Here is an 18,748-nt window from a genome sequence, read left to right as displayed (position 1 = left end):
TTCTATCAATAAGCTTGAAGTGCTCATTTCTAAGAAATTTTGTCATGTGGAAGTAATGTAATGCCACGGAAACCTCAAATGTTATGAATTGTTGAGAAATTTAAGTTGTTTTGATGGAGGCGTACCACTTCGATGTGCTTTGGTGCGGGATCCATTGAATTGGGCCCCCATACGGTTGTGAATTCGGCCGCCCAGAGACAGAGTGACTATCACCCCGAAAAGCTATTGTCTAGAGGTTAACCGGTTGCCTAATAAGCGATTGGCGAAAGCAAAGGACACTAGCCCGGAAGGGACAAACCCCATCTTAAATTTTTGAAATGTGAAAGTGAAATGAGGACAATTTTGAATACTAGTCATATCCACCCGTTGTGAATAAAGATTTGAGCATTTCATTCCCAAAAAGCCTTTTGTCAAGCCACTTGGTCGAGTTTGGGACGATCCATGACCTTTACTTTTGTAGAGAACTCGAGACTTGTCATGTCATATGCTACTAGCATCATAGGGATCATCATTCCACCACCATCCGATCGCTCTTGACGAAAGCATTTGGAAATTAAGGACGAAAGTAGTCTAGTTTAACACCATTTGGAGGTGATTTAGTGCCATCCTCTTAGACTTAGTAATTTGTTGAACTAGTATTTGTGAAGGATTACATGCTCTTAAATTTGTTCCTCTTTAGTGCCTCCGCCACTTGATGAGGGAGTGGCTATTCTTTTTGTAGATGCATCCATTATGTGATTTTTGTGTGCTTAATGTTTGGATGTGTCGCCATTTTGGCAAGACCCACCTTGCCTTGCAAGAAGGCATCCTACCTCATGGTTGTCTTGTTGTGAGTTGAAGGGGCGGAGTGAGACCCGCTAATTGTCTCATATCGGCTATATTATTAGGATAGGTTAGTATTGGTCCTAGTCTTTGTCACCTCTTTACTCGGGACGAGCAAAGGTTCGGTTTGGGGATATTTGATGTGACCATAATTGGCGCATATTTAGCCCCGGAATTAGCCTTGTTCCCATGCTTTTTAGTGCTTATTTGGGTCATTTCTTATCTTTAGTTCTTTGTTTTGCATATTCTTTGAGATTTTGATTCCTTGGTAGGAAAGGAGTAAGAATCTTGCATTTTCATGGCAAAACGAGACTAAATTGATCGAATTCAATGACCAAGCATCAAGGAGAGACAAGATTAGAAGGTCTTTCTACATATTATAGTAGAAGAGCAAAGTTGAGAAAGGATCCTTGAGTCCCCAAGGAAATCCCCAAGGAATTTATGAAGAAAAGGGAAGAAAAGAAGAAGATTTGTTGCTGACTGACAATTCGAGCGGATTGTCACCAATCCGTCCGTCGCGGCAAAGACAATCCGAGCGGCTTTGCCTTAATCCGCTCGGATTCCACCTCCACAATCCGACCGGATTCCCCGAATCCGTTCGATTCCAACGCCGAATCCGCCCGTCCCGACCCTATTCCGCCCGGATTCCAAAGACAAAGACGGATTGTCTTCTCCAAGCTACGAAGAAAGAAGCCCTTCTCTCGAAAAATACCGGCTCCTCCTTGCTCAATCTAAAAAGTGTAATTACTAGTTTAGCCTTTAGTTAACCCTAATGCATCCTCCCTAATTTCCACTATAAATACCCCATTAGTCTAATTAGGAGAGCATGTTCTTCTTATCAATAATTAGTGTAGTTAATATCAATCAAATCTCTCTTTAATATTGTAATCAAGTATTAATCAAGTTTTAATCCAAGTTTTAGTTCTTTAATCTCTCTTTTGTTCATCCTTTATTTTGGGTAATTGAAGATTATTTGGGTTATTGTTGGGAGATTGACAACCTCTCAATCAAGCATTCAAGTACTTCTTTTATCTTTGCTTTATTATTGGAATCATTAGTAGGTATAATCTCTTAATCCCTTTTTAATTATTTTTAATTACTTTCATTTATTCATCATGTTTCATATTGTTGGTATGATTGACAACCTTGCTAGCATGATCAACATGATAATGAGTGAGTAGTCTCTTAGCTAGGGTTAATGGGTGATTAGGGGAAACCAACATGGGGAGTGATTCATGCTTAAATTAATATGCTTTCATGTTTTATTTGCTTGCTTGTTTTGATCTCAACTCATGCACATGTTATATTTGATGAAATGCTAAGCCTATGAATCCTTGCATTTACTATCATCTCCTATCTTTTCAATGAGACTTGTAAGACATAACCCAACTCGAGTCTCATTAGACCATGCATGTTGTTGAGTAGGGAAGATTAAGTCGACTTGTAGGTGTTGTACAATCTAATCGATTCGGCTCCGGGACCCAAACTTTCCTAGGATTGTAAGATATAACCCAACTCAATCCATCACAACAATAATTGCTTGCTTATAATTTGAGAACATGTTTGTATGATCATATCCCATGATTCCCCTATGATCCCATGACACCCTAGTGCCTTTAATCAATTGTTTACATCCCTTTAATTCATCTTACTTGTTTATTTTCATTGCTATTTTAGTTTAGTGACCTTCTACATCAACCCAATTTGTGACACCCCTTAGACACCACTAGTTGCAATAGAAATCTCATTTCAATACCCGTCCCTTGCAATCCGACCTTTACTTGCCTCTTTACTAATTGCAGAGTTGTTTGTGGAGCTATAAATTGTGTTTTGATTCGACCGTGACCCAACGACCACATCTTAATTTGTGAACACTTAGCGGGATCGCATCACTCAACCTCCTGTAAAGTCAGATGTTTCTCATTAATCGATGATCTTTCATCGTATTCTCAAAATCAAAATAAAGAAGAATAAAAGCACTTACCACAACCGGCCAGTATGCCAACCTCCCGTAGAGGAACGCCGAGTAGTCCTCACCAGGAAGAAGGAGGGCGTCACCACCAACGCCAGCCAAGTCAGCCTCCCTCTCAGCCTCAGAAGGCTCCCTGAAGATCGTCCTAGGAGGATCGATGGGAACCGTCAATACATCCCGGGAGCACTGACGAGCCAAGCGCTCGCCCAAGTACCACACAGGGCCCATCGACGTCATCAACAACAGCCGGCTCGAGCTCCTAGGACGAAGGACCTCAACCACAAAAGGAGGCGCTCCCGCGTACTCCGCCCAAGGCCTGGGCACCCACTGGGACAAAGACAAACAAGGAATCATTCTTATGATCGATTAAAGGCAATATAGAAGCAAAATGAATATAAGTGAGATGCTCACGCTGTCCAGCTGAAGAGCGTTCACGTCCCGCCGGTAAACACCGTGAGAGGAACGCTTGCTCCTCGTCCTGCACGTCACCCAATCCCTCACGACGGGATAGGCCTTCTCCAGCGGCTCCGTCCTCTTGGGTGAGAGGCTCGGAAAGTAGGAGTACACCCACGCCTGTGAAGCAAGGTAGTCAATAACGATCTTCTGTAATTTGATAAGGAAAAGAATTGATTTTAGTCTAGATGAAGGTTCATACCTCCAACAGTAGTCCAGGGCCGACAGCACCAGGAGAAGTCCCCTTCTCCATCAACTCCGGACGAACCATGGCCCTCATGAAGCGGATGAGGACCGCAAAACCAGAAGTGACCCGGCCCCAACGCCCTAGGGAGCTCGGGTCGAAAGGAAGGGAAGAAGCTTCGTCGATGACCTCTCTCCCTTGTCTTTGAGGTAGATTGAAGACAGAAACCACCAAAGCCACAAACGGGCCCTCTCGCTCACCAGACAGAAGGAGGAGCCGTCTCTCTCTCCCGTCAATCGTCACGTCGCCGGGTCTTCCCCGCAAAGTAGTCTCGGACATAGGAACCGGATGAAGAAACAGGCATCAGAATGACCTTCGGCGACAAGTTCCAGCCGATCAACCTCCTAGCCTCGGCCGAGTCCACCCTCATGGCGGTCTCCGGCCACTCCACGCCTCGATCCCCACACGGGGACCAGAAATCATACCGTAGTCCTCCAGAGTGACTCCCACCTCACCGAAAGGCATGTGAAAAGTGGAAGTCGTGTCCCAGAATCGGTCTAAGAAAGCGCGAACCAGGCTAAGGTTAGCCCGCAACTTCCTCTTCGCGATATGTCTCCAAGCCTGCACCAAGGCACCAAACGCTCCACGCTTGATCATGGCGCGCTCCTCCGCCGACAGCCGCTCGTAGCACTCCATCACCGTCGTGTAACCCGAGAACGACCTGATGATCCCGACCTCCTACTCTGATTTGAAACAAAAGCTATCTTTAGTTTTGAATGAAAGTTGGAAAAGATATGAGTGAGTGAAATGAAAGAAGATGAGTGATGAGTAATGAATTCAAGATTACCAAGCTCTTCACCATCCTGTAGGACAGGTGACCCTCTACAACCCAAAGCAAGTGCCGGCTGTCCCAGGTCTCAGCCCACGCGGGTGCTCCCCTTAGCTAACGACCTCCTCGCCCAATGTTGCCCCGCCTCGGGGCCTCCTCCTCCTTAACAGCCTCCTCCTCGCGGACCTCGTCCCCAGCAGCCATCGCCGCGGCGGTAAAAGCCTCCTCCAAAGCCTCCTCGATGGCACGAGAAGGGTTTACAATAGCGTCTATCTCCATGGGAGCTCTCCCAGAAGTAGAAGCCTCATCACTTGCAACATTAAAGTAATTTTAGGCCGCGTCACGTGACTACGAGCCTTAGTTAAGGGATTTTCGAGCCTTCGGAAGCCCTGAAATCGCTCTTTTCTCGCCATCTTTGGCCGTATTCTCACAAATCCGATCACTCATGTGGTAGTTAGGGTCAGGTCAAGCCTAAGTTGAAGCCCAGTCATGGGTTCAAGTCGAAATTCCGGCAACATTTCGTTATAACGGCGATTATGCCCTAGAAAAGTGTCCTGAAAAAGCCGTCATAAACCAAAATTCCGAGATGGTAGGAATTTTATCCATCATCCAAGGATCCCAAATATCAAGTTTCATCGCAAATGGGCAATCCTAAGGCTATTTTCAAAGCAATTTACGGTTTAGCTGTGAAACTGTCTCAATTTCACTCAAATGCTCAAAACTTAACGAAAATTCGAAACAAATACATGGTTATGATCCTTATATTACCAATTATCCGTTTCTAGTATCAATTTTACAAGGCAAATCCATTTGGGGGTAAAGCCCCAAATTTTCGAATCAATTGGGTTGAAAACCTTAATTTTTTCGATCCAAATTAAGAAAGATATAGAGAATTGATGCAAGGATGATATACATACCTCGATTATTCATGATGAATGCAAGCTTTTGAATCAAATTTTGGCGGAATTGGTTAAGATTTGAGAGAGAAATTGAGGAATTTGTGTTTCGAACAAATGAAGTAAATCCCTCTGTTTATCGCGTTTTTATGCAGAAGAGACACCCTCAGAAACAGACGCAGCAGGCGCTACGCCTATTCCAAGAGCCGCAGCTCTTGCTGCGCCTCTTCCTGATGTTCCCTCCATACGAGTTTTCAAAAATTTGTTATGAGTTCGTTATTTGTGGGCCCATCTTTGGTGCGCCTGTAATACCCGCCCTTTTAGAGACCCTTTGACCAGCGTTGACTGACCTTGGGAGCGGGAATAGTCTTATAAGTGAGTGCCAAAACCATCTTGGGTTTCGTGTTAAGAGTGGTACTCGATAGAGTAGAGGCTACTCGATCGAGTAGCTAGGTTACTCGATCGAGTAGGGGGCCACTCGATCAAGTATGTTGGGTACTCGATCGAGTACCGAGTTTTCAGCGAGGGTTTTATATCGCGTTTTGTTAAATCCGCAATTCATTTTCGCCACTTTTCTCCTATCCTTCAGTCGCCTCTTTCCCTTCCCTTCACCACAAAACCTCCATGGAAGCCTTTTGAAGTTTCTTGTGCCTTAGGAGAGCGTCACTTGAGTCGGGTAGCGGTCTTTTGCCGAGTTTCTCCTCATAGGTATGTCATAATCATCGTCCGTGTCCTTGTTCTTTATAGTTAGGGTTTGCTTGTTAGTAATAGATAATTGTATTATGGTTATAGGCTTTGCTTGGTCGCTGGATAGGTTGTTTGTCGGCATGGATTGGTTGTAGTTGCTTAAAGGTAGGTTCGCCTACTCAGTTTCTGTAGATGGTTTAGTGTGTCGGTCGTTGTGGTTGTATTGTGATTGCTTAGTATCGTAATTGTATTGTGACGGTTGTGATTGTGATTGTGGTTGTTGTCTCTGGTTCTCGAGATGCGTTCTCGGCTGAGTGGGGTCACTTGCGGGAGTGGCTTCACGCCCTAGTTTCGCCCTCCGTGGAACCCGCCACGGGAGGGGATGTGCACATTAATGGACAGGGTTATCGCTCGATATGATGAGCTGGGCTTAGGTGGGAACGGCTGCGGTCCCCCACTGGCAGGGCTGGTCCGGTGGACAGTCAGTGACGGAGGTTGGTTGGATTGTTGTGATTGTGTATGAGAATGGCAACGTATATTGTGTTGTTAATTGAAGTTGCTGTTGTCGTATCTTATCTCAGTACTGACCTTGTGTGGTTGTTTGTTTGTTATGTGTCTGCCGTGATCCCTTATGGTGAGCAGTCGGCCTTAGCAGGTGTTGATGTTGTTGATAGCTGGAGTCCGTGCAGGGATGAGTCTTCACGAGATACGATAGTCATAGCGAGTAGTCTTTGAGTTGTATCTTTTATATCGTTTATTAGTTTAAATCACTTGTAATATAACGTAATAGTTCTCTTATCGACATTTGATAATTACTATCCTCGGGCAACCGAGATGGTAACGCCCTTATATGCTAAGGAAGGCCTAGTTGAGGCTCCTCTGAATATGGGGGTGTTACAAAGTGGTATCAGAGAGACGATTTTGGAACCTGTAACAAATGAAAATAATGAACGTAGTGAGTCTAATAAAATGAACCTGGTGTATGTGTAATGGGAGCCCCAGCTGATGCTAGATTTTGGGTGAGTAGGCGTGACACGCCTAAAATGTCGCACTAAAAGACGGACAAATTAACAATTTATATACCACTAAACACACTAATTAGCACTAATTATAAACTAGTAAAATAGCAAGCAAGGGATCAAACCCAAGAGAAGATGGGTTTTGCGAAAGTGAAATTAAAAGGGTAATTAGAACAATTGCAAAGAAGTAACAACAATTAAGTAAAAGGGGGGGGGGGGGGGGTTTGGTTTTAGTTGTAACAAAAGCAAGACAAATTCAAACAAGAGTGTAAAGCAAGTAAACAATCAAGAGTTTAAGATGGAAATTAATCAATATTAAGAGAGACTTAACCCGACTCAAAGTTTGGCACTTTAGTTGACAAAACTCTTCAATCAATCCTTCAATTATATATTATCACCCTATTGTGAAGATAAATCTTCTAAATCTCCTTAATAATGGCCAAATGACAAGGAAATCACACTTAATCAAATAACCCAACTTATCAATTCTACCAAGTAGAAATCACATACATTGGACAAATTAATAAGAAGATATGAGCACAAGAGATTCAATAGGGGTAATTAGACACAATGAAATCACAATTAATGCCCAATTACAAGTTAATCCTTTACTTGCTAATTAAGCCAAGAAGAAATCACATTCATTAGCATAATAACAAGGTGTTGCAAAGATGAGATTACAAGGAAATCACACTTAATAATCTCAACAACAATAAATTAAGGAACTTGATTAATTAAGCAACATGGAAATCACACTTAATTACTCAATATAAACAAGGATTCCAAAATTCAAACAATAAACACTAAAGGATTAACAATGATAATTAAAATTAAAGAAGGATTAAAGGATCTTACAACCAAAGTTTAAGCCTTGAGTCGGATTAAGAGAGGAGATTAGTTCTCCATAATTAGATCTAAAACCCAATTCAAAAGATGAAAATATTCCCAAATTACAACCTTGATTAATTAAAGTGAACAAAAAGATCCTTAACCTAACTGCAAACATTGTATTTATAATCCCCCGTAACCTAGTAATTAGTGGGCTTAATAAAAGGGAAGGCCCGTAACAAAAACGCTAACAAACGCCATCAAACCCAGAAAACTCGCACGGTGCGAGTTCTGGTGTCTGGAAACTCGCACCGTGCGGTTTCTCTGCTGGAATGCGTCTTCCTTTCGTTTTTCCTTTGATCCTTTGGAAGGCTTTCTTGGTGCATTTCTTCAAGCTTGTTCTTGGCTCTTCCTTGGACATTTCTCTTGATCTTTCGGCTTCCTAATCTTCACTTGAACTTAGGCTAAATGGTGAAACATATGGAATTGGCTAAATAACGCCAAAAACGTCACAAACCGCTACCAAATGCTACCAAATGAGCTCAAAATGATGCCAAAATGTAGTAGAAATAGGAGCTCATCAAACACCCCACACTTAGCCCTTTGCTCGTCCCGAGCAAACTAGAATAAAACTAATCACCACCTAGGCCAAGAAGTATGGGCACTCCTAATTTACCACTCTTCATCTCACTTCTTCCTTCTTATATCATCCTTCTTCTAAGCACATGATCACTCTTCTTTCATAGCTTCAACAAGTGAGTAAGTGACCCAAAAACCACCAATATGAACCTCTCTTCTCTCACGCCCCTTCCTTATGTCATCCCTCAACTAAGATGGTCCTAAGTCCACCAATTCATCCATACATCCTTCCCAAAACTCAACACTTCCTCTTTATTACTTCCCCTTATCACTCCACTTGGTAATACAAGGCTACCATGGTCACTAAAGCCTCTCCTTTCAACCAATTTGGCAACCTCAAACACCTCCATTCTTCAACAATTCACAACAACTCAACAACTCATCAATCAAAACACAACTTTCCAACAAAGATAATACAAGTCAACACAATCCCATGCTTCAAGTATGCCAAGCACTAGTAACAAAGTAAGCTTCCAAATCCCCCTCCTAGTCTTGGCATGTCACTATCCTACCCTTCCGGCCTTCTTTGACACCTCCACTTATGTCACCAACACCATGTAGGAAGTAGTAAAAATATGTGACAAAACTTGAGAGTTTCAATCATTTTTCATTTTGCCTAAATCTCTCATTTTGCCTAAACCGCCCGCCCTTGCGGGTTTTCGGTTTAGCATTTTCCTCACTTCTACTCTCGTGGCTCGCACTCATTTTTTCATTTTGCCCGGAGTGCCCTTTCGGGTTTTCACTCCGTCCTCGGCCACTTTCCCATTTTTGCCTAGGATGCCCATTCGGGTTTTCATCCTAGCCGGGTTTTTCTTTTTCTTTTCTTTTTCTTCTTTCGGCCACTTTTTTTTTTTTTTTTTTTTTTTTTTTTTTGAAATGAAGTACAAAGCATGGAAATGAATATATAACAATATATACATGATAACAACTCATGCCCACCCCACACTTAAATCTTCACTTTGTCCCCAAAGTGTGAGGTGAACACCCTAAACTCACTTAAGAGTGTGAGCTTGAGGCACCTCCAAAGTCCGGAGGTCCTCCTCTTCTTCTTGCTTCTCTTCTTCTTCTCATCCTAGCCCTTTCGGCTCTTGTTTCCTCAACCTTAGCCTCATTGTACCCTTCGTATTGGGTGGGGAATTGTTGCATGAATTGAGCATTCATCGCGGCCACCATATCAAAAATTGCGTTTGAAGTATAATGCATCTCTTCCAAGTCTTCTTGATAATGGTGGTAGCGGTTTTCGGTGATTCCCCACTGAGCATTCTCTGTTAGTTGCATTTGGGAGAGGGTAGATTCAATGTTTGAGACACGGTTGGTAATGTTGGTTTGCCATGATTGGAAGGCCGGGTAGTTGAATTGAGGGTCCGAAAAAGGATATTGTGGTTGTTGTTGTGGCATTTGGGGAAGAGTGAAATGTGGCTCATCAAAGGGGGCATTAGGCATGGGTTCATCAAATGGTGCATCATGAGGAATGTCACCAAAAGTCAAAGCCCCCCCCCCCCCCACTTGCGGTTGCTCTCCTCCCTCATCCTCTTCCGGCTCAACTACTTGGGCTCTATCAACCCAAAGGTACACAAAATCATCATCGGGGGGCATGTAGAAATCCTTTGCACTCCCCCAACCCAAGGGTGAGTCGGAGGGACGGGGTAAATACATATAATTCTTGGAGTTTAGCCCACACATGCACCAAATGACCAAGGGGGCGGTCTTGTCAACCACCTCAAGCATTTTTGAGTTCTTCAAGTAATGGAGGTCTATGCGACCGTTACCTTCAAGTTCGAAAGCATTGGGTGGAAATGGTACACCCGTCTTTTGCACAATTAATTCGATCATGCCCCCAATAAAAATGGTTCCTTTGGGGTTCTTTTGTAATTCAAGGCACCCACTCACAAATAAGTCCACCCAATCCGGCACTCCCCTCCCTTCCGGGGTCATTGACCAAAGACATTGAATTTGTTGGTATTGCATTTTGGTGGGTTCGGTCATGACCAAGAAATTTGTATTTATATGACGGCTTAGGAGGCGTAAGACCGGGTCGGGGATGGTGGTATTCTTTGAGTTCCCGTGACGTACATCACCCGTAATATCGTTCCAAAAAGCACTCATCAAAGGTTTATCAAGTTTTTCTTTGACGGGGGCTTTGGTGATATGGAGCGCTTCTCGAACCTCATCATAAGTCATGGTATGGACAAGGCGACAAGCCCGGAATTTGATCCCCGGGACCTTGTCCCTACCCACTTTCACTTTTTCCAACGACGAAAGAAATTCAAGAGTAACACCCCTCCGGGTGTATGCGGCCATGTGAGTGTAGGCCTCAAGGCCAATCTTTTCTAATAACATTCGGGTCAAGTCAAGCATTCCCAATTTAGAGAGAATGTTTTGGTCCAAGAATTTGGTTTGCTCAATGGTTGACACCGAAGCAAATTTTCTCCAATTTGAGAGGGCCGTGTCTCGGAGGCCCTCCTTACCCGAATACTCCTTTTCAACATGCTCCGCGGCTCCCTTGGATCCTTTTGAGGAGGAAGCCACAGTTTCTTTGCCCTTTCCCATTGTAGAACACTTAGAATTTCAGAAAAACACAAATTTTGAAGAAAGCTTTGGGTGAGGCAAATGATCAAACACCTAATATGCACTACAAAATTTGTTGTGCTAATTAGCTATTTGCTAGAGTAGAAACACCTCACTAGTTAAAGGGTTGTTTAAGAGCGATTTCAACACAATAAAACAACTAAATGTCGAATTTGAGGCACTCAAATTCGAAATCTAGCAAGAAATGAATGACAAGGAGAAGAATAAGGTGTTATACCTCCCTTTGATCCTTGTTTGTGTCGTTTGGTGAAGAATGTTACCCAAAACTGCTCAAATTCGTCCCTTTAATCCAACTTGCAACCCAAAATCTTCAATTTCATCAATTCGTTCAAACCCTAGGTCGAGTTGGTGATGGTTTATTTGGGTTTTCTGCAATTCACCTTACCCAAATTGATGTTGGGAGATAAAAGTTGATTAAACTTGAAGATGAATGCTTGATTTGGGTGATTTGAGATGGATTTTGATGGTGGAATTTAGGGGTTTAGGGTTAGTGAGGAAGAGAGAGGTAGAATTAGGAGAATTGGGGAAGAATAAGTGAAGAGTATCGTGCGAAATTTGAGCTGAAATTCGCATATTCTCAGAAACTCACACGGTGCGAGTTATGGCCTCAGAAAAGTCGCACCGTGCGACTTTGCTGCTGGATGTTGATTTTTTGTTGCTTAATTCTTCACTTTAGCTAATTCTTTTACCCATCATTCTTCCTTCCTTTCTTCACATATGCCCTTGAGTTGATATACTAACACTAAAACACACATTAAACCATTCTAATATGCCAAAAACATTAGTGAAAATGCAAATGATTTAATTTATTATGCAAGAAGTAAAGGATGTAAGGAATTTAAACATGCAAAATGCAATATAAACAATGCAATGCGGAATTTAAATATGCAAGGGAAAGAAATATTTACAAACTTTTGCCGTTTATTTAACGTCGATGGCTCGACAAAGTTGCACTTTCATCAATTTGAGTAGATTGGATCAACAAGATGGAGTGTTTCCACTTCACCCACTTCAATTCCTTCATGATAATGCTTTAGCCTTTGCCCATTCACTTTCAAAACTTTCCCGGATTTCAAGCATTTGATTTCAATCGCTCCATATGGGAAGACACGAACCACTTCATATGGTCCCATCCACCTAGACCTCAATTTCCCGGAGAAAAGTCTAAGTCGATTTTGAAAAAGTAAGACTTTCTCTCCCACTTGGAACACTCTTCTTGAAATCATATTGTCATGCCATGCTCTTGTTCTTGCCTTGTAAATGGAAGCATTCTCATAAGCATCATTCCGGATTTCTTCCAACTCTTGTAGTTGAAGTTTCCTATGAAGACCCGCTTCATCCAATTGCAAATTAAATGACTTGACCGCCCAATAAGCTCGATGCTCAACCTCCACGGGTAGATGACATGATTTCCCAAAAAGTAAGCGGTAAGGTGACATCCCAATTGGCGTTTTGTAAGCCGTGCGATAGGCCCACAAGGCATCATCTAACCTCAAGCTCCAATCCTTGCGGTCGGGATTCACCGTCTTCTCAAGGATAGCCTTAATCTCCCTATTAGAAACCTCGGCTTGACCGTTGGTTTGAGGGTGATAGGCGGTTGAGACTTTATGAAGTACCCCATACTTTTTGAGAAGAGCTCCAATGGCTTTGTTGCAAAAGTGAGTGCCCCGGTCGCTTATCAAAGCTTTTGGGAAACCAAATCGAGAAAAGATGTTGGTTTTGATGAATTCTCCAACCACCTTTGCATCATCGGTCTTGGTGGCCTTAGCCTCCACCCACTTGGAGACATAGTCCACCGCCAAAAGTATATAAACATTGCCACAAGAGGTGGGAAATGGTCCCATGAAGTCAATACCCCACACATCAAATATTTCACAATAGATCATGGGTGTTTGGGGCATTTATCCTCTTTTTGAAATATTACCAACTCTTTGGCATCTATCGCATGTCTTCACCATGGCATGAGCATCTCGGAATAACGTGGGCCAAAAGAAACCGCTTTCCAACACCTTTCTAGCCGTTTTCTTGGCTCCAAAATGCCCGCCACAAGCATACTAGTGACTAAACCGAAGAATTGACATGATTTCGGTGTCTAACACACACCTCCTTATCACTTGATCGGCACAAAATTTCCACAAATAAGGATCATCCCACACATAGTACTTGGAATCACTCTTGATTTTGTCTCTTTGATGTCGAGTCAAACCGGGTGGAAATTTGTCCAAGACCAAGTAATTCACGATATGTGCATACCAAGGTTCGGTAGTCTTCAAGGCAAGAAGGGCTTCATCCGGGAAGGTCTCCTTTATTGAACTTTGTGGTACTAAGGAGTCTTCTTAGATGATTCTACTAATATGGTCCGCCACCGTGTTGGTAGAGCCTTTCTTGTCTTTGAGTTCCACGTCAAACTCACTCAAAAGTAGTACCCATCTCATCAAACGGGGCTTGGAACCGTGAAGATGATGACCTTGGCTCCAAGAATATAAGATCAGAATTTCTCTAAGGCAAACACCACCGCAAGAAATTCTTTCTCGGTAGTTGTATAATTCCTTTGAGCTTCATTCATCATTGTCGATGCATATTGAATAACATGAGGTGCTCTTCCTACCCTTTGGCCAAGTACCGCACCAAGGGCGTAATTGCTTGCATCCGACATGATCTCAAACGGCTCATTCCAATTGGGAGGTTGAATTATAGGTGCCGAAATGAGCTTCTCCTTGAGCATATCAAAAGCTCCCTTGCAATCTTCACTCATGACAAATTCACAATCCTTTTGAAGTAGCTTGCATAGAGGAGCGGCGATCTTGGAGAAATCCTTAATGAAACGCCGGTAGAACCCGGCATGACCTAGGAAAGACCTCACTTCACGCACATTAGTAGGATAAGGCAAGGTGCGAATGGTATCGACCTTTGCCTTATCAACCTCAATTCCCCTAGAGGAAACAACATGTCCCAACACTATTCCTTCCTCAACCATAAAATGACACTTTTCATGGTTGAGTACAAGGTTGGTTTCAATACATCTTTGCAAGACCCAAGTGAGATGACTCAAACAATCCTCAAAAGATTGGCCATGAACGGTAAAATCGTCCATGAATACCTCAATAAAGTCCTCAACATGATCCGAAAAGATACTCATCATGCACCTTTGGAACGTTCCCGGAGCATTACAAAGACCAAAAGGCATCTTTCTATAGGCAAACGTTCCAAAGGGACATGTGAAGGTTGTTTTTGTTTGGTCCTCGGGTGCGATTGGGATTTGAAAATACCCCGAGTAGCCATCCAAAAAGCAATAAAAAGCCTTTCCCGCTAACCTCTCCAACATTTGATCCATGAAGGGAAGCGGGAAATGATCTTTTCGGGTCACGGCATTGAGCCTACGGTAGTCGATACATACCCTCCACCCATTTTGAACTCGAGTGGGGGTCAAAACACCTTCATGATTCTCGACTTCCGTTAGCCCGGATTTCTTTGGGACAACTTGGGTTAGACTAACCCATTGACTATCGGAGATAGGATAGATCATACCTACATGAAGGAGTTTGAGTACCTCTTTCTTCACAACATCCATCATTGGAGGATTCAAACGCCTTTGTGGTTGTCGGACGGGCTTTGCTTCATCTTCAAGAAGATTTCGGTGCATGCATAAGGTGGGACTAATGCCTTTGATGTCGGTCATTGTCCACCCAATTGCTTCCTTGTGTTGCTTAATAACCCGGATGAGAGCTTCTTCTTGCTCCCTAGTAAGCTTGCTTGAAATAATTACCGGTAGAGTTTCTTCACTTCCTAGAAATGCATACTTCAAGTGGCTTGGTAAGGGCTTCAATTCAACAGTAGGAGGCTTGACAATAGAGGGAACAGGTTTCTCCTTTGGTAGCTCTTCTAACAATTTGGAAGAAAGGAAGAAAAGTTCCTGGACAGAGGGAAACTCGCACGGTGCGAGTTTTGGGACTGAGAAACTCGCACGGTGCGAGTTCTCTGCTGCCTTCCAGATTTCTTCCTTTTCTTCCCATTCTTCCATTGGGGGATTTTCCTCTAGGTCCTTGATTGTTTCCTGCAAATCACAAGACAAAGCATACCCCGTATCCTCTCCTACCAATCCATTAGTCAAAACAACATTTAATGGATCAACTTTGCACAATTCATACACGGTTTGCACAATTGGCTCAAAAATTTCAAGAAAACACAAAGATGAAGTCTCGGATGGGTATTTCATAGCCTCATGTATGCTATACTCAATCTTTTCCCCCTCAAATTCCATTGTGAGGCATCCACTAGATACATCAATCTTGGTGTTAGAAGTTCTCATGAAAGGCCTTCCCAACAAAATGGGAGTGGAGCCTTTCTCGGGTTCCATTTCAATCACATAGAAGTCGGCGGGGAAAAGCATTCCCCCCCACCTTCACCAAGACATCCTCCACAACCCCTTTAGGATAGATATTGGACCTATCGGCCAAAGAAATGACCGTACGAGTCGGTTTCAAAGGTCCTAACTTAAGTGACTCATAAAGGTAATTGGGCAAGACATTAATGGATGCACCTAAATCAAGCATAGCATGTTGACAATCCAAATCACCAATTTTACAAGGGATGGTGAACATGCCCGGGTCACTACATTTTTGTGGCAACCGTTTTTGAAACATTGCCGACACATGTTCACTAGCCCTTACCTTTTTCATGCTCTTAGCCTTGTTGGTCCTCTTAGTAGTGCACAACTCTTTCAAAAATTTTGCATGCTTGGGTACACTACTAAGAAGATCAAGGAGAGGAATGTTTACCTCCACTTTACGAAAGATATCATAAAGGCTTGAAGTCTTCTTGTCAACTATCCTTGTATCATTCAAAGCACTTGGAAATGGAGCTTGTGGCTCATATTCCGGAAGCGGTTCATTCACCCTCACGTGTTGAGGTGTAGATGCTTCCCCTTGTTCCACTACTACCTCAATTTCATCTTCAATCACATCCTCCACTTCATGAACAATAGGAAGTGGTCTTGTCTTCTTAGGAGCTTTGGGTGCCTCTTCCAACTCTCTACCAATCCTCAAAGAGACCGCTTTTGCTTATTCCTTGTTGGGTGGAGGAATGGTGTGAGAAGGGAGACTCCCTCCTTGATTGGGTTGAGAATTGAGTGTAGTGAGGATTTGACCAACTTGGGTCTCAAGGTTAACAAACCTAGAGTCGGTGAGTCGGTTTTGTTGAAGCACGGCATTTTGAAATTCCTTGGTGTTTTGTAACAAGGCTTGGCTTTATTTTTGCATTGTCATTTGACTCATAGCAAGTGTTTTCATCATTTATTCCAAGGAATTTTGTGATTGGTTTTGGCTTTGATTTGGCTTTTGAAATGAAGAGTTTGAAGCCCCTTTTTTATTTAGATTTTGGTTTTGATTTTGGTTTCCACCCCACCCCATATATGGATGAGATTTCCAACCTTCATTGTAAGTGTTAGAATAGGGGTCAAACTTCCTAAAACCAATAGCCTTCACCGCTTCAATTGCTTCCTCCGTTTGCAAAGATGGACATCCATCGGTGGGATGAGTTGGGTCATTACAAAGACCACAAAATTTCACATGAGAAGTACTCCCACCACCTTTTGTGAGTTCTTTCACCAAATTAGTGAGAAAGTCAACTTTCTCCTCCATATGGTTGGAACCTTGCCTTGAAGAGAATGTTCCACTTGATTTCTTAATTTTCCTCCCAAAATTCCTAGAGCTTCCTACCAACCTTTCAATCAACTCATTTGCTTCTTGGACCGACATGTATTCAATTCCACCTTGGGTGGCGGCTTTAATCGTCCTAGGATCATCCTCAAGTAAACCACCACAAAAGTTCAAGAGAAGGTCGTGGTCGGTATACCCATGGTATGGGCAACTAGCAAGAAGTTGTTTAAACCTCTCCCAATACTCATACAAGTTCTCCCCATCCAATTATTCAACATTACTTATTTCTTTCTTCAATTGAGATAAGAGACTAGCGGGAAAATACTTTTCTAAGAAAGCCCTCTTCATTTGATTCCAAGTGGTGATGCTCCCGGTAGGGAGATAATAAAGCCAATCATTGGCCGCGTCCTTGAGTGAGAAAGGAAAGGCCCTTAGTTGAAGTTTCTCATCGGTAACCCCATTTGGCTTCATGCTTGAGCAAACAACATGAAATTTGTTGAGATGCTTGTTAGGATCTTCCGTGCTAAGTCCATGAAATTGGGGCAATTGGTGAATGAGCCCGAACTTCAACTCAAAGGTGGCATTTTCCGCCAAGGCCGAAAAGGAGATACACAAGGGTACTTGTGTGAGATCCGGGGCGGTAAGTTCCTTAATAGTTCTACCACGTCGTGGGTTCTCTCTTTCACCATGCCCAAGTGGTTGTTCGTCCTCACGATCACCCATGATGATTTGAATGGGTATGGGTTGTTCAAAAGGGATGTTGTTATCTTCTCTTTGGTCTTGTTGAAAACCGGGATCAATTTCTTCAATAACCGGGTTGTTTCTTCTAATACCTCCTCCTATCCAAGCAAGTGATCTTTGAATCTCCGGATCGAAAGGAAAAAGTGGTTCTCTTGAATTCCTAGTATTGACCATAAACAATACTACACAAGAGCACACAATCAAAAAGTTCACACAAGTGATGAAAAAGACACTAACAACAAGAAACAAAGACTAACTAACACAACTATCCTAAAAACACAAATAACAAACACTAGCAAAACCGTTACCTTCCCCGGCAACGGCGCCAAAATTTTACACGCCTAAAATGTCGCACTAAAAGACGGCCAAATTAACAATTTATATACCACTAAACACAGTAATTAGCACTAATTATAAACTAGTAAAATAGCAAGCAAGGGATCGAACCCAAGAGAAGATGGGTTTTGCGAAAGTGAAATTAAAAGGGTAATTAGAACAATTGCAAAGAAGTAACAACAATTAAGTAAAAAGGGGGGGTTTTGGTTTGGTTTTAGTTGTAACAAAAGCAAGACAAATTCAAACAAGAGTGTAAAGCAAGTAAACAATCAAGAGTTTAAGATGGAAATTAATCAATATTAAGAGAGACTTAACCCGACTCAAAGTTTGGCACATTAGTTGACAAAACCCTTCAATCAATCCTTCAATTATATATTATCACCCTATTGTGAAGATAAATCTTCTAAATCTCCTTAATAATGGCCAAATGACAAGGAAATCACACTTAATCAAATAACCCAACTTATCAATTCTACCAAGTAGAAATCACATACATTGGACAAATTAATAAGAAGATATGAGCACAAGAGATTCAATAGGGGTAATTAGACACAATGAAATCACAATTAATGCCCAATTACAAGTTAATCCTTTACTTGCTAATTAAGCCAAGAAGAAATCACATTCATTAGCATAATAACAAGGTGTTGCAAAGATGAGATTACAAGGAAATCACACTTAATAATCTCAACAACAATAAATTAAGGAACTTGATTAATTAAGCAACATGGAAATCACACTTAATTACTCAATATAAACAAGGATTCCAAAATTCAAACAATAAACACTAAAGGATTAACAATGATAATTAAAATTAAAGAAGGATTAAAGGATCTTACAACCAAAGTTTAAGCCTTGAGTCGGATTAAGAGAGGAGATTAGTTCTCCATAATTAGATCTAAAACCCAATTCAAAAGATGAAAATATTCCCAAATTACAACCTTGATTAATTAAAGTGAACAAAAAGATCCTTAACCTAACTGCAAACATTGTATTTATAATCCCCCGTAACCTAGTAATTAGTGGGCTTAATAAAAGGGAAGGCCCGTAACAAAAACGCTAACAAACGCCATCAAACCCAGAAAACTCGCACGGT

At 42.2% G+C, this 18,748-nt stretch overlaps 1 pseudogene; it reads right to left on the bottom strand.

The window, feature by feature from the left end:
• Positions 1-11,877: 11,877 nt before the first annotated feature.
• LOC141601775 (uncharacterized) lies at positions 11,878-15,275 on the bottom strand (annotated as a pseudogene).
• Positions 15,276-18,748: the final 3,473 nt, after the last annotated feature.

The sequence above is a fragment of the Silene latifolia genome, chromosome 9, assembly GCF_048544455.1.
Source record: "Silene latifolia isolate original U9 population chromosome 9, ASM4854445v1, whole genome shotgun sequence".
NCBI lineage: Eukaryota > Viridiplantae > Streptophyta > Magnoliopsida > Caryophyllales > Caryophyllaceae > Silene > Silene latifolia.
This window is presented reverse-complemented; position numbering and strand designations above follow the sequence as displayed.